Source organism: Echinops telfairi, unplaced genomic scaffold (genome assembly GCF_000313985.2).
Source record: "Echinops telfairi isolate 266 unplaced genomic scaffold, ASM31398v2 ScPeMD7_6;HRSCAF=24_1, whole genome shotgun sequence".
In the NCBI taxonomy this organism is placed as follows: Eukaryota; Metazoa; Chordata; class Mammalia; order Afrosoricida; family Tenrecidae; genus Echinops; species Echinops telfairi.
The window spans coordinates 11,847,322-11,864,592 of record NW_022103903.1 but is presented as its reverse complement, the minus strand read 5'-3'; the positions used below and the strand labels follow the sequence as shown (position 1 = coordinate 11,864,592).

General features: G+C 36.8%; 1 non-coding gene across 1 annotated transcript; it reads right to left on the bottom strand.

Annotated features, from left to right (window-relative positions):
- Positions 1 to 9,511: 9,511 nt before the first annotated feature.
- LOC115868127 lies at positions 9,512 to 9,675 on the bottom strand. Its single transcript, XR_004045435.1, has one exon. It is a non-coding gene; the product is annotated as a U1 spliceosomal RNA (small nuclear RNA).
- Positions 9,676 to 17,271: the final 7,596 nt, after the last annotated feature.

Here is a 17,271-nt window from a genome sequence, read left to right as displayed (position 1 = left end):
TTGTGACTCACCATCCCCTCTACACAACAAAACGCAAGCCCTCCTCATCCTGGTCGTGAAGCTGGAAACCATTGCAGGGAAATGTCCAATTCATCTCCTTGAGGATCTTTCTCGTCTTCACCACCTACTTTACTGAGATGTTGTCTTTCTCCAGGGACTGGTCCCTCCTGATAATTCCTCCAAAGCAAGTGAGACCAAGTCTCGCCATCCCTGCTTCTCAGGAACATTCTGGCTGCACGTCCTCCAAGGCAGCTCTGTCCACTCCTCTGCCAGTCTGTGGCAGATTCAATATGCTTTGCTAACGCCATACTTCAAGGGCAATCAATTCTTCTGCAGTCGTCCTTATTCACTGGGCAGCTTTTGCATACCACGAGGTGCTCTGGGAATCAAGCTTAGAGCTGTGTGACAGTCCTTTTTGGCTTTGCACACAGACGTGTGTGTGGTTGTTTTGGATGTATGAGTTGGCTGAAAATATTGTTGAATTATATAATATTAACTATTTAAAACAATAAACCCTGATTTTCCCCCCTTAAAAAAAAAAATAAAATAAAATAAAAAAAAATAAAATAGAAAATCCACGAAAGAAAGGAAGACTCCTGATGACACCTGTGGCTACCACAGTGGGTCTCACACATGTTGCGGATCGGGACAATGGAACGCAACGGGGCAGTGTCTGGTTCAGACGTGCATACAGTTTCTGAGTTGGAATTGACTAGCAACAACAAACAGTACAGGTTATCCTGGTATTCCCAATTGGTTGAATACTAGTTCTTTTTAGTTATATCCGAGCTTCCACCAAGTCCTTTGTCCATCTCTTTTACTTCACCTCTTTTACTTTGCCTCACCAGTGAGGAATCTGGTTTCCTCCTGAATTGTCTAGGACTGTTGCTATTATTTGCCATCCAGTCAATTCTGACATACAGTGTCCCTGGGTGACAGAGTGGACCTTCCCCACAGGGTTTACTTGGCTGTAATCTTTATTGAAGCAGTTCAACTGGCCCTTCAAGAAATCACAGACGCTTTCAAACCACCAATTTGAAAGGTAAACAGCCAAGAACTTTATTGTTGCATTACCAGAGCTTAACCCATAGTGGGGAAATGAATTCTTCTGAAATTAGACTTAAAATCTCTCATCTTTAGCTCTTCTATTCCTGTCATTATTTTTCACTTCCCACATTTTGTTACCATGAAAGCTTACTTTTGCTCAACCCTACAGATGTTTGTTTTATCTGCCACGATGGCCAGCACTGGGAATCTGAGATATAGCTCTACTAAGAGCTGTTCACATGGTTCAGGAAATGTTTCCCACAAACAATAATAAGACTGGACCTTCAGGGCTTTCTACTCTAGGCACATGCTGTTTCCTAACCAGAAACTCCCCACAATCCCACCACCACCCATCCACATACACAGATAGTCCCTTGTATTCTATCTTAAAAGAGAACTAGTCAATATTACTCTACGGGAAATTTTATTTCTGGGGACTCATTGTCCCACCTGCTATTGGACCTTGGCCAAGACCTTGCACATTCATTCAACTTGATTTCCCCTTCTATGGTTTTCAAGGAGGAAGATTATTTGTATTTATTGGTCTCTTCTATCCTCAAAGACCCTAGGTCTTGGAAACAAAGATAGCGTTTCATATGAAGAGGCAGATCTTCTTAGCAAATATCCCTGAGAGGAGTAACTTTGATGAATAAAGTTACGGTTGCACCCAGAGCTCAAGCAGCCGCTGAATCTAACCGTGTTTGCACTGAAGTATCTCTTCCCTGTTTCAGGGGCTTTTTGTCTCCATATTAGACAAGCAAGGATGTGGCACTTTAAGTAGCTTTTTCCTTGGGGACCCCTTTTAATCTCTACTTTGACACACTGTTTATGCACCTATAAAAATATGCTTTTGAGCCCAAACTTTTTAATATCTAAGCTTTTGGCAGGAATAAATTAAATACTAGCCACTAGCGGGAAAAGACATGAATTCTTAATAGCTCAACATGTGAAAGGAATAAAAATAAATCTGTAGATCCTATGCCTACTAAAAACTTTATTATTAGAGAGTGGGTCTACACCATTTTCTTTTCCTATTTATGTTTGTTCACATACTTATTTTTCATTTGCTTATTAACTGTTCAATATAGAAGCCCTGTTGACCAAGTGCTAAAGTGCTCAACTGATAACTGAAAGGCTGGAAGTTCAAATCCATCAGCTGTTCCCCAGGAGAAAAGACTTGGAGTCTTGATCCCTTAAAGATTTCAGCCTATGAAACTCTCTAGGGCAGCTCTACTCTGTAATCTACTTCATGACACAAGACAACACTGTCATCCTGTGCTTTCCTTAATTCTAATTCATTTTTGGCATATTAACCTATTTTGTTCTCTAGTATATGGGGCATCCTGTCAACAAAAATACCTTACTTAAGTTCAATTTAAAGATATAAAGTTATATTTTAGCACTTGTAGCATGTTTTAATATAGAGTTACAGGTTAGTGCTACGGCCCTTAATGATCATAATAATTAATATTAAAAAAATAAAATGAAATCTGTAACAAGAACTATGTAGCTGGACGTTCCCACCAGCAGATCCACTTTGTGAGCTGCTAGGGGTTATAAACATAATTTCTTTTGATTAATTGTATTTTCTTTTATGTAAGAAAAATTTGATTTCTTTCAGTATTACTACTTTATTTCCTAGCCTATTGACTATTCTTGCACATTAGCCTAAATATTATAGTTTGTGTGTCCTAAAATAGTTTGTGTGTCCTAAAATAAAAATTACCTCTGCTTTCATTTTTATAAATTTTACTAACCTCTTATCTATTTGTGTCAACTCTCATCTCTATATTAATAGCACTTGTTAAATTGATAATGATGATAACATGAAGAATTTCATTAACAGTTTTGAAATTGGCATTCTAAAAATAAACTCATGCATACATTTTAGTTCTTTTTAAATCTTTTATAGACAGAAATGAAACTCTACAAAATTCAATGTAATATTTAATATAGCAGATATGATAAATACTTAAATACTAAATTGAATGATTAAAAACATGTCTCAGGATGCTATTAAATATCTTCAAGGGAAAGCTTTAGCATAATAAAATAAATACAATAAAGCTCTCTGGAAAGCCAAAAGTCATTGTGTTACAGAACATCACTGAATGCAACTAAATATGAAAGAATTTTTAATCTATAAAACAAAACATTCAAATCTCATTACCATAGTCCTGACAATGCTAGGGAATGCACTAACAGATACAAGCATGATAATTAAGGTAATCTGAAATACAAGAATTTTTTTCCTGATTTTCTTTGAACTTAGTGCATTTGCACATCATTTTTTGTATTTTTCAAGCAGTATTAATTTACAGGACTGAGGGGGGAAAGCCTAGAGTGTGAACTTGTAGAAGACTCAAATAATTCACATCCTACCAAAAGAAAAGTTTATCTGTCATTTTGAAAAAAGAACTATAAAGACATTGTGATATGAAGCAGAATTATCGCGACTATTAATTGTTCAGGCATATTAAAAGGACCCCAGAAAGTGACCTCCTTGAGAACAGAGAATGCATGCAGAAAATATTACTTAATCTTCTATTCTGTACTTAGATGAATGTCAAGTGTATCTATCACCTCAATTAACCATAGGGGGATAAAGCTGTCAAAATATAATTTTTTTTGACAAGGCGTTTATTCAGACACCAGCAGAGGGAAAACAGGAAGTTACATTAGAAAGAGATCAGTGTCTCAGGAGTTTGAGCCATGTGGGGAATTTTCCATGTGCAAATTTCTGATTGGAACCATGGTGAAGCTAGCTAACGCGCCCAGGGCTTGTTGATTGAGCTTCAGTAAAAAGACTGTGGTCTACTTGACTTTGGAGTAAAGATTATTGAGAAAAAGTATGCTTTTTATTTATAGTAATGCCTGGCAACAAGTGGGTGAACTGATGTAATGCAAGCACTTTACTTTAAGCGGTCATATGCATAATTTCAAAAATGAAGACAAGTTCCCTATTATAAATCTTCTCTTTGTCTTTATTAAATTATAGGTTACCTTTCCTATTTCCATTAAGACCAATTTGAAACAAATCATGGACTACCTGTTCTATTGTCATTAAGACCAATTAATAGTGCCTCTATAACACAAAGTAAAACTTCCCCAAAAGGTAATCTTTTCAGAACTACCCTGGAGTGACTTGTGGTTTTGAACCGCCAACCTCTCAGTTAGCAGCTGCACACTTGATTACTATCCCACAGGGCCTCCTTACAGAGCAGCAGCCCTGGTGGCCTAGTGATTGCAAGTTGGGCTAGTAACTGCAAGATCAGCAATTCAAAGTCACCAGCGACTGGCTGTGCAGGAAAAATACAGTGCTTTCTAGTCCTGTAAAGAGTTACAGCATATGAAACTCAAAAGGGCAGTTCTATCCTGTCTTTTAGGGTTACTATAAGTCGGCATTGACTGAATGGCAGTGAGTTTCAACACTGTGGCGAAGTTAATAAATCCAGTTTATTCACGCACGTAATATATATTTATTGTGTAATTTCAGGTAAAAACAGATCTGCTACACACTTTAGGAGACATAAAAATTATAAATCACGTAACTTTCCTACAAGAAGACCATACACAAGAAGAAAAACAAGGTATCTGTTAATTAAAAATATTTGTGATTCAGAGATGTTATCAATGTATATCGATTAGTAATTTTGAGCTGTGCTGTCTAGTAGAGAAGCCAGATATGGATATTTAAATTAAAATTATTTCAGATGCTTAATAACGTGTGGCTAGTTATTACTATATTTCACAGTGTAGGGTTGCCATAATATGGAATCTACTCAATGGCAGTAGGTTTGATTTTGTTAATCTTTTATATCACTGTGCAGAGTTCTAGCTACTAGCACTTAAATAGAATATAGAACTGTGATATCAAGCTACATAAATATTTAAAATAGCTGAACTCAGCCTTCTTGGGTGGAAAAAGGTGATAGAGTTTTTGACATATTCAAAAGTGCAAAGGTATGGGGACTAACAAGAAAATATTGTGACCAAAAGTTAAGAAGCTAGAAGGAGTGCAATATATAGAGGGAGGAAGAAGTGTGAGACAGAGAGGGATCACTGAAAGTTCATGTAGAAGGGAACAAAAAGAAAGTGGAATTTTCCCACAAATGTTTTGAAGCACCTTCATCTGTGTTCACAAAGAAGAAGAACTTGGCATCGGGATTTAGGAAGCCTTATTAACAACCTGTAATACGCAACTAACATAACCTTGCTGGCAAAAAGTGAACAGGACGTGAAGCGCGTGCTCATGAAGATCAGATAAATTTAGAGGTGTACATGATTCGCCTACGAGTAGTTCTAGTCTGATCATGAATGGTTAGCTCAGAATTAGTCATTGGAAATTTTTGGTTGGTAACATATGAGGAAAGATTCAAAACTCTTCTGAAAATGTTCCTCCTCACCCGTTTAAAAGACATTCAAGAATTGAAAAAGTTCATGCTCTATGAAGTTGGAAATGGAAGCGGCTGCATTTATTCTACAACCACAAAGTGAGGGAACCTTGAAGGGATAACTCAAAAGTTAAAGCAAACCCACACCTTAAGGAGAAATGTTGAAAGAAGGGGAAAACTAGCTATGCTCTTGATGATTAGGTCAAACAATGGAAAATCACCCAGTGTGAGCATTTCTACTTAGGTAAGCCCAAAGATACTCCAATTATTTAAACTCTTTGCAAACTTTGCATTTCTGTGTCTTGTGAAATAAGGTGCGCTAGCCCTTTTTCCATACTGCAAATAGGAAAAGCTGGTTCTTGGCTTAAGATTGTTTCAAATACTATTCCTTCTATGTAATGTTTTATCACCCAGCCTCTCAATTTTCCTGTCTCTTTTCATCATTCTAATCGTGATTCAAACAGTTCTTCAGAATTTTCAACTAGCCACATTGAAATAACCTCTCTTGCCAATTGTCTTTATTTTCTCCTTTAAGCTTGTTACTTTATGATATTATATATGACAAAGTTTCGAGATGTTCACGGGGAAAATTTTTACTATTCATTATTTTTATTATTCAACTTTTCTATAATCTTGAAGCATATACTGACATGTGTGTATAAATGTGTGTGTACACATGCATATGTGTATGTATACACACATGTGTGTATATATGTATGTTTGCATGCATTTGGGGTCATCTTTCCCAGTAAGAGGATGAACTTGAAGTCACAAGCTCAGTTGTGTTCATTATTGTATTTTCAGTGATTTGAAGGGAAGCTAAGCAGCCCTTGCCTTAGCTTTCTAGTGCTACTGTGAGAGAAATACCACAAAATTATGTTCTCAGTTTGTTGTTGTTAGGTACCACTGACTCGGGTCAGACTCCTCGTGAGCCTATGCACACTACTTGCCCTGCACATTCTGAGAAATGGTCCTGCGCTGATCCCATTGTTGTAGCCACTATATCAATCCATCTCCTTGATGGCCTTCCTTTGTTCGATGACCCACCACTTTACCAAACATAATGTCCTTCTCCAGGGACTGGTCTCTTTTGACAATATACCTCTAAGGAGCACTCTGGGGGTACTTCTTCCAAGACAGAGTGGTTTGTCATTTTTGGCAGTTCATAATACTTTGAATATTCATCTCCAGAGCAACAATCAAACACATCAATTATTCTTCGGTCCTTCTTACTCAATGTCCAACTTTCACTTGCATATGAGGCAGTGGAAACTGCCAGGGCTTGGGTTGGGCATAACTTAATTCTCAAAGTAACGGCCTTGCTTTTCGATACTCTAAAGAGGCAGCAGATTTCAGAGGCAGCAGATTTATCTGTTGCAACACATCTTTTGATCTCTTGATTGCTGCTTTCAGGAGCATGGGTTGTGGGTCCAAGCAAGAGAAAAGCCATAAAATTCAACTTTTTCTCCATTTATTCTTATGTTACCTATTGGTCTAGTCAAGAGGATTTTGATCTTCTTTACAATCCATACTAATCCTTGATCTTCATCAGAAAGTACATCAATTCCTCCTCACTTTCAGCAAGCAAGATTGTGTCATCTGCACATTACAGATTGTTATTAACCCTCTTCCGATCCTAATGCCACATTCTTCTCTGATTATTAGATAGCTTTTCTGATTATGTGCTCAGCATACAGATTGAACAAGTACTGTGAGAGGATTCACACAACTGCCTCTTGATCCTTATACAAGTTCCAAATGAGCAGGATGAAATGTTCTGAAATTTCCAGTCTTCTTAAGCTTATCCATGGTTTATTTTAGCCCACACAGTCAATGCCTTGCCATAGCCAATAAAATAGAAGAAGGCATCTTTCTGATATTCTCTAGGTTCAGCCAAGATCCATCTGGGATCAATAATGATATACTTTGTTCCAGAGGTCCTCTTCTGAATCTGGCCTGAGACTGGCAGCTCCCTGTCAATGTACTGTTGCCACCGTTGTTGTGTGCTCTTCAACAAAATTGTACTGGAGTGAAATAGCAATGACATTGTTTTATAATTTGCTCATTCTGTTGGGTGACCTTTCTTTGGAAGAGGTACAAAGATAGATCTCTTCCAGTCAGTAGGTCATTCAAGTAGCTGTCTACCAATTTTCTGGAGAGATAATTAATATTTAATGTGCCTACCTGGCCAATAAACACATGTGGGGTTAATTGAAGGGTGGAGGGATAAATGACTCAGTGAGCCTCGCCTTTCTAGTTCTCGGGTCTCTTGCTTTGTGATGGTCGGACCAGGGTGCAGCTGCCTTAGCCAGTTCCCTGCTTCAACTCACAAGGCTCACTTCCTGCAAGACGTCCCTGAGGAGAAGCCACATGGACCTACTCCGATGCAGCCCTGGGTGCTGGAGCAGCCATGTGGAGACCCCTGTCAGCGCTGAGATGCTTACACATTCACTGACTCGGCTTTCCACCTGCAGTTGGCATCATTGTGTCTGTTTTGTGAGATGGAGGAGGACTTTGTGAATTGGTGTTGGACATATGGGACAATGGGCTAATGTTGGACTTGTGGGCTTGGTCAGCACTGGGTTGGGATGTTTTCTTGATGTGCATTTAAGCTTTATATAAAACGCTCTTATACTTGAGTTTCTGTGGATTTCTTTCTCTAATGTTCTCTAACACACCTGGTATAGATAGATGAGTGAGTGTTCCCTGTGCTTCATCAGTTTGTTGAAACATTTCAGCTGGTATTTCATCAATTTCTGGAGGCTTGATTTTGGCTAATGCATTCAGTGCAGGCTGAATTTCTTCCTTTGGCACTACTACTTCTTGCTCATAAGCTGCCCCTTGAAATGGTGGAATATTAAATCATTCTTTTTGGTGTCATGGCTGTGTTTTCTTTCCAACTTGTTTTGAATTTTTTGCTCATGGAAACTTTCAAGATTATAACTTAAAGTTTGAAGTTTTTCTTGAGTTTCTTGGGTTTTCAATTTAAGCTATACTGAATGTGATCTTCCTTTTTGGTTTTCCAACTCTAGGTATTTGCATATTTTATTTTAATATTTGACTTTTCTTCTCAAGGAACTCTGAAATTTTTAATTCATCTGTTTTTCCATTTGATTTGTGCTACTCCAAAATTAAGAGATTTTATTAGAATAGAAATCAGAATGCAAGGTAATTAGTTGGGGGACAGAACTCATGCTATTTGCTCTAGAGGAAATTTTATATATATGAGTATTTTCAGGTTCTGTAGTCCCTGTGTATCTTGGTTTATTGGCAATCTTCAAATCTCATCTATATTCCTGTGATGCTTTCTGGATTCTGAGTCTAAGACCCTCTTTTGTTATAACTCAGAAATTATTATGCTTAGGACAGACATAGGTTTATAGACCTTATTCACATTATGAAGAAAACACTACTCAAAGGGGTTTACTTCCATAGGTACAGATATTAGGATTCAAACATATATAAAGGGAGGGAGGTACAAAAATAAATTTATAATACTCAAAAAGTGTTGATTAACTTAAAAATAACAAAGAGGGTCTTTTTTAAGAATATCATTCTTCATTTAAATACACACCCTCAAAATTGATATTAAAGATGAATCAACCTCATCTTTAGAAAATGTCAGTAAAATCATCTGAAGCCCATATTTTTCAGCTCATAGTCTTTTGCGTCTCATAATTCCTTGGAAATTTTTACTTTCCAGGATATTTGAAAATGAATTTTCACAAAACAGTGTCTTCCATTTGAAAAAAAAAAAGGGTTTAAATGTCATTTTCCCATTGCTCAAATTTCTGGGAACAAATACATTTACTTGGAAGAGTAACCAAATACTAATCTTACCATTAGTCAAAAGACTTTCATTTTTATTAAATGTTAGCCAAATGATGTATATTCAACCAGCCTTTGCTAATTAGCACCAGTTCATGTGCCTAGAAAGCACAGCAAATAATTGAGATAATGCAGAAACTCTATTTCATTAGCATTTAGTACCATCACATGAACTAATCATGAGTGATAGAAAATATTGTGAAAAACCTCATGATATTTTCTTTTGGTGTAAATATTTTTTTAAGGGGAGAGCGTGAACACAGTCCCCCACTACCACAAATTATGCAGTTGAGTTTCCCACATTTGAGGAAATCGCAGGGGTCAGCACATCCGGAGTGCAATGGCTAAGCCTCGCCTTGGGATAACCACCTTCGTGATCATGGTATCTCCCCTGCCAGGTAAGTATGATGTAAATATTTTTAATTAACCTCTTCCAGCTTAGAAATCTGTTTTCCAAACACATCTGCAATACATTTATAGGCCAGTTTTCAATGCATAGATTGCTAGCTATCATGGAAATATAAGTATGAAATGTCAATTCTCATTAGACCTTTCTTCTTGTTCTTGCTTCTAAACTCTTTAGAACTCTTTATTGATCTTGATTATGAATACAGATGGACAATAATGCACTATATGCATTCTGCATTCCCTGTGTATGCCATACTTCACATTTAAATATCAAATGTTCCCATCAGTGGTTCCTCTTTACTCTGAGCATGACTCAAATGAAGTCTGAATTTTCCTAGAAATTGTTTTTACCTGGGTTTCTTTTTCTAATGCATCTTATGATTAGAACTCTCTTTTTGTTGCTAGGAGGACACGGACTCAATTATAAGCTAAATTTCTGGGAAGAACACTTTGGCTCACACTATTAATTATGTTCCTCTTCAATACTCAGTTGTTTCTTGTGGTGACTCCAATGAGGCATTTCACCCTTTCCTTTGCCTGTTATTTCCTATTCAGTATAACCATTGCCTACATGTTTCTGAAAATAGTTTTATTGGCATATAATTCACATATCATATAACTTCATTTATAGTGTTAAAAATCATGTGATTTCATTGTATGATATGTGAATTATACACTAAACTGTATGTGAATTACATGCCAATACATTTTTTTCTTTTTTTTAATTAATCATTTTATTGAGGCTCATACAATTCATCACAATCCATACATGCATCAATTGTGTAAAGCACACTTATACATTCGTTGCCTCATCATTCTCAAAATTTGCTTTCCGCTTGGGTTCCTGAAATTAGCTCCTCATTTTCCTTTTACCCCTCCCCCTCTCTCCCTGCTCCCCCCTCCCTCGTGGACCCTTAATAATTTATAAATTATTATTATATCTTATCTTACACTGCCCTGGGTCTCCCTTCACCCACCCTTCTGTTGCGCATCCCCCAGAGAGGAGGTTATATGTAGATCCTTGTGATTGATTCCTCATTTTTACGCCCCCTTCCCTCCCGGTATCTCCACTGTTATCGCTGGTCCTGAGGGGCTCATCTGTCCTAGATTCCCTGTATATCCAGTTCCCATCTGTACTGCTGTGCATCCTCTGGTCTAACCAGGTTTTCAAGGTAGAATTGGGATCATGGTGGTTGCGGGGAGGAAGCATTTAAGAACTAGAAGAAGGTTGTGAGTTTCATTATTTCTATACTGAACCCTGAGTACTCATCTCCTCCCCACTACCCCTTCTGCAAGGTATGTCCAGTTGTCCACAGATGAGCATTGGGTCCCCATCACGAGCTACCCTCATTCACGATTATATAATTCTCTCCCACCGCCCCACCGCCTTTGGTGCTTTAAGCCTTGTCCCTTCGACCTTCATGATCACACATGCTGGTGGGCTATTCCATGTGGGCTTTGTTGCTTCTGGGGACTTAAAGGCTTGAAAGTAAATAATTTTTTTTAAGATCATTTTATTGGGAGTTCTTACAGCTCTTATAACAATCCATACATCAATTGCACATTTGTTGCCATTATTATTTTCAAAACATTCTCTTTCTACTGGAGCCCTTGGTATCTGCTCCTCCTTTTTTAAAAAATTGTTTTATCTTATCACAAGCCATGCATACATCAATTGTGTAAAGCACATTTGTACATTCATTGCCCTCAACATTCTCAAAACATTTGCTCTCCACTTAAGCCCCTGACAGCAGGTCCTCATTTTCCCCTCCCTCCAAAATTATATTTAATAGATGGAGTGGCTAATCAAGGCTATACCTTGCTTGCTGAAAGTGAGGAGGACTTGAAGCCCTTTCTGATGAAGATCCAGGGCTCCAGCCTTCAGCATGGACTACTTCTCAATGTAAAGAAGACCTAAATTCTCACAACTGGACCAATAGGAAACATCATGGTAAATGGAGAAAAGGTTGACATTGTCAAGGGCTTTGTCTTGCTTGGATCCACAATCAGTGTGCATGGGAACAGCAGACAAGAGATCAAAAGACAGTTTGCATTCGGTGAACCTCCTGCACAAGACCTCTTTAGGGTATTGAAAAGCAAGGATGTTACTTTAAGGACTAAGGTGTGTCTGATCCAAGCCATGGTGTTTTCCATTACCTCCTATGAATGTGAAGGTTGGACAATGACTGAGGAAGACACGAGAAGAATTGGTGCATTTGAATTGCGGTGCTGGACAAGAAAGTACCATGGACTACTAAAGGAAAAGGCAGTGTCTCTTGGAAGTGCAGCCAGAGTGCTCCTTAGAGACAATATTTTGTGTTGCATACTTTGGACATGTTTTCAACAGAGACCAGTTCCTGGAGAAGGACATCACATTTGGGAAAGTAGAGGGTCAGCAGAAAAGAGTGAGGCATTCAAGGAGGTGATTGACACCATGGCTACAACAATGAGCTCCAGGAGAGGAACAATCGTGAGGATGGTGCCGGACTGGACAGTGTTTCGTTCTGTTGTGTGTAGAGTCACTGTGGGTTGAAATGACTCTACAGAACCTATCAACAACATACAATTTAATCATTCAATTTATTAAGAATATTTGGTCACTCCCCACAAGAAATCCCTGTTGAGAACACACATGGAACTATGCTAGTGCCCTGAGCTGGAGGAGCCACGTATTGACCCCTGACAGCACTGAGATGCTTACACCACCACTGGATCCACAGGACTTCCCACCCACTGGCCTGTGATCTTCCTGCACTCAGCATCATTGCAAGTGTTTTGTGAGTCTGAAGAGGACTTTATAGATTGGTGTCAGATATACGGACTAAAATCAGAAGAAAAGGGAAAAAAAAGAATATTTGTGCAATCATCACCACAATCAATGGAACATTTTCTTCATTTACTCATTTTTGTGAGCTCCCCATTTTCCCCCAACCTCCCCTGCCATCCCCCTAGGTAATTATTAGTCCGGCTAATGCCGCTATTGATTTATCTATCCTGGGTTGAATATGCAGAAAATCATACAAAACACACACACAATGACAAAAAACGAAGAGTCAAATCTCAATAGGAAAGAAAGCTGAAAGTATTAAAAGAGGAAACAACTTTAAAAATGACTCAAAAGGGAGATAAAATGATAAGGTGTCACATTTTAACCTAACTACATCTGCTATAATGGCCTTTTTAATCCTAGAAAATGATGATTACTTTAACAGTCCATTTAAATATGTTCTGTATGTACTAATTCTCTATTAAAGTATATTCATGATATACTTTCATGATGGGGACACAGAAATATTTCTTAAGAAAATAAAATATTTGGGTTTTAACTCCAACATTCCATTAGAAACCAAATTTTAGAACTTGTTGACATGAAAACTTCAAATCTCTTTTAGAAATATAAATTTCTTTCTCCTAATTTGCCTTATAGGTTGATTTCATGCCTTCGCTGCCTCATTTGGTTTGTAGCCAGTTCACTCCAGAGCATGATGACAACATGATACAACTGTGGCTTAACTGGTACACCAAGTGAAGGAGCTAGAATGTCAATGCTGCCTTGTCACTGACACGCCCTAAAGCGTTTTTATCACAGAACTGGCCAGAAATGGAAATCCACTATCTGGCACAACACTGGGACCTCAAAGAACTGGAATTTAAAATCCTCCACCAAGTACCAAATGCTACATCGCAGGAAATCCACACTACCCAAAATTAGAGGAAAGAGAGGATTGCCAACGTGCAGTCATGTTCAGACCGATTTTCAATTTCTAATCCCATTGGGCATGGTGTAGTGTCCGTGTTTGCCTTCTTTCTTCAGCAGAAATTGGCATCTCTTTTCCCTTCAATCACAGTCAGAGAACTCATGAATTATTTAAGCCTCTTAAAAGACTGTTTAAAAATAAATAATATGTTTTTATATATTAAGATGAAACTGGAGAGTTGATGTTCCATGATGTTACCAGATGAATATTAAATCAACAGCCAAGAAACTCAGTTTTCACAGGCTCTGGACTTTCAGGCTATACTTTGAAGTGAATTATTTAAATATAGAGGAAGCATTAGATTTAGAAGATAATGGATTTTTTTCTTTGGCAATTGAAAAGTAACCAACCAAAGAAACAAAACTGATTGCTGGATAGGGATTAAATTCAAAACAATAGCACCAATTTCCATGAAAATAAATATATATTCTTTGACTGAGACGTAGGCTACTCCAGAAGTGTTGACAAGTACCGCATACCAAAATGGCAACTGCGTTAATTTATCAGATTGTTAGCTTTCAGAATAAGGACTTGGGAACCATTCATGGCCAATGTTAAGCGTCTACGATTCCTCAACTTCTTGGATTCTTCTAAAGACCTCGAGAAAGTCATCCAGTATGACAAGATTTTAAAAATGAATAAAATGTTGTTAGTTTCTCTCTCTACTGAAAATTCAGCTGGTTCCAGGGTTGATTTTCATTCCAACATATATGAGTCCATCAACCCAGCTTCACAGAATTTAACATCTGATTATATTTATTTCAAATCTCCTTCTGCTGGCCCTGGTGTAACCATCATCACCCAAACCAACTCTGCATCTGACTTCTTGAACACTAATAACCTGCTTCTCAATAACCTGTTTCATCATTCCAGAAGTTCTGTGCATTTCAATCCATGTGCGTTTTAAAATGATTGACAGTAGAGTGAGTGGTTGAAAGCATGTGATCTAAAATCAAGCTGCTGGAGTCCTTATCTTAGATCAGTTGCTTCCTAGTGGAGTAATTTGTACAAGATATCAATTTCCTCATCTGAAGAAATTATTCTTAATCTAGTGGATAATCTTACTTAGCTAATATTGATGCAGGACTTGGCAGTCTTTCTTTCTTCTTTAAATTAAAAAATATGCTTTCTTTTTTAATGTGACATTTAAAGTTACATGACAATATCAATGAAGTATATTAGTTGAAATACAAAGGAGAAAGCAAAGTGAAGAACTTTATTATAAACTGATGGATATTTCTTTTTTTCTATCATTTTATTGGGGGCTCATACAGCTCTTATCACAATCCATACATCCATCCATTCTGTCAAGCACACTTGTACATATGTTGCCATCATCATTTTCAAAACATTTTCCTTCTCCAGGCAGTGTTTCTTACTGTTGTACGTAGGGTCAATAAGAGTTAGAACCATCTCAGTCTTACTAACAGCAACCACCTAATATTTTTGCTTCTCATGAGCATTTTGGCTTTATTTCTTCCAAAACAGATTTGTTTTTTCTTCTTGCACTCTGTGGTACTTTCAGTATTCTTCACCAGCACGATAATTCAAATGCACTGATTTTTTTTTCAGTCTTTTTTATTCAAGACCCAACTTTCACATGCATATAAGGTGATTCCAAATATAATGGCTAAGGTCAAGTGCACCTTTGTCCTCAAAATGACACCCTTGCTCTTCAACACTTTAAAGAGAGTTTGTCCAGCAGATTTACCCAAATGCAACAAGCCTTTAATTGCTTGACTGTTGCTTCAATGAGCATTGGTTGTTGATAAAATCCTGGCCAATTTCAATCTTTTCACCATTTATCATGATGTTATTTATTGATCCAGTTGTGAAAATTTTGGTTTCCTTTAAATTGAGTTGTAACCCATATCGGAGGTTGCAATCCTTAACCTTCATCATTAATTGCTTCTAGTCCTCCCAGCTTTCAAAAAGCAAGGTTATGTCATCTGCACATGTAAAGTTCGTAATGTGCCTTCCTCCAAATGTTGCATTTATTCTTGAAACATTCCAGATTCTCAGATTATGTGCTTAGCACATAGACTGAATTAGTATGGTGAGAGGATACATCCCTGACACACATCTTTCCTGATTTGAAACCATGTATTATGCACTTCACCATGAGCATATTGAAGTATTCTGGAATTCCCATTCTTCTCAAAGTTATCCATAATTTGTCATGATTCACATAGTCAAATTCCTTTGCACAGTTAATAAAGCACAACTAAATATTTTTTTGGTCTTCTCTTGCTCTCGGCAAAGATGCATACGTTGTTAGCAGTGATGTCCCTCAGCTCCCTAATAGGTGCTAATTGTACATTAGCTATGTTTTTTTTAGCTTACTATTTTCTTAATTTCTTTTGTAGTCAGGCAAAGATCTTTATTTCATCATTATATGACTTTCATAGATATTTCAAATTTAGCAAATTTTCTGTTCTGCTCCACACCAACACTGACAACTGATATTAAAAAAAAATCTCAGAATTAGCACAACTATAAATGTAACACCTCCAAGAAAATGAAGACAATTATAACTATCAGTAACATGGAACAAAGCTCAAGGGGACCGTTATGGAAACACCAAAGATATCAATCATTTAAAAAACCCAAAATATAGGTAATTTCATGATGTATTGAATTCAATCAAAGATTATCAAAACCATGCACAGAAGCAAAAAATATGACCCATAGCAAGAGATCAATCAACAAAATAAGACTGATGTAGAACTGACATAAATATTAGAATTAACAGTAAAGGACACTGTAACTTTAAAAAGCTGCTGTATTTCATTTAAAAGTTAACAAAACACATAAAGGCATGAAGGAGTTCAAACAGAACCAACTTAAATATTTGGAAATAAAATCTATAAACCTGCAAATTAATAGCAGTAGATTTAATATTATGTAATAAGATTAATAAACTTGAGGATTCAATATCTAATAAAAATTTAAAGCAAAATTTAAGAAGAATCAATTACCTGTGGACAACTTTAAACAACTCTTTATACATGTAATTAGAGTCACCAATAAAGGGAGTTAGCTACAGAAAATATTTGAAAAACTAATTTACAATAAAGTTACAAATTGATGTGACAATAAACTCACAAGGCCAAGAACAGTAATAAGCCTAGGCAAAAGGATTGCGAAGTTAAGTTCACCAATTTATATCAATTCAAGGTTTTTCAACCAGTGGGAACAATAACATCTAAACAGTAACCAGAAAAGAGTGGGGAAGGTAAGTTATATTCAGAGGCAGAAAGATGGGAGATGATGAGATTGTATGGGAAACTATTCAAGGAGAAATCAAGAAGAGGTGACATATTGAAAGTTTAAAAAAATAAAATAAAAATAAAATAAAATCAAAATTCTCAACCTAACAAAAATGCACAGCAAAAGTGTGCATTTTCAGATACATATAAATCAACGGAAAATGTGCATCTTTTCATAGATATGAAATGATTTACTGAAGTGATTCTGCACAAAGAATAAGAGAATGTTGATCTAGAACAAGGAGTAAATGACAAGAAATTTTTCATATATGAATAAACACACTATTTTTGTTTATTTTAAAATATATTTTAAATTAAATAGAAAAATAGAAATACATAATGAGGTTTCTACATAGTTAAAAATACAATGTTTAAAAATAAGTGAACATAGACCAAGAGGAAATGTGGAAATACTCTATTATAATTCTCAATAGGCAGGTTTCAGAAGAGGTTCCAAACTAAGAAGAGACTACAAAAAAGGAACAAGCTCTCCACTCAGGGGAATTGTCCACTGAAAACCTGATGACTAGCATCAAAACACTTCCAGATACTGAAGTCCTTATGAAT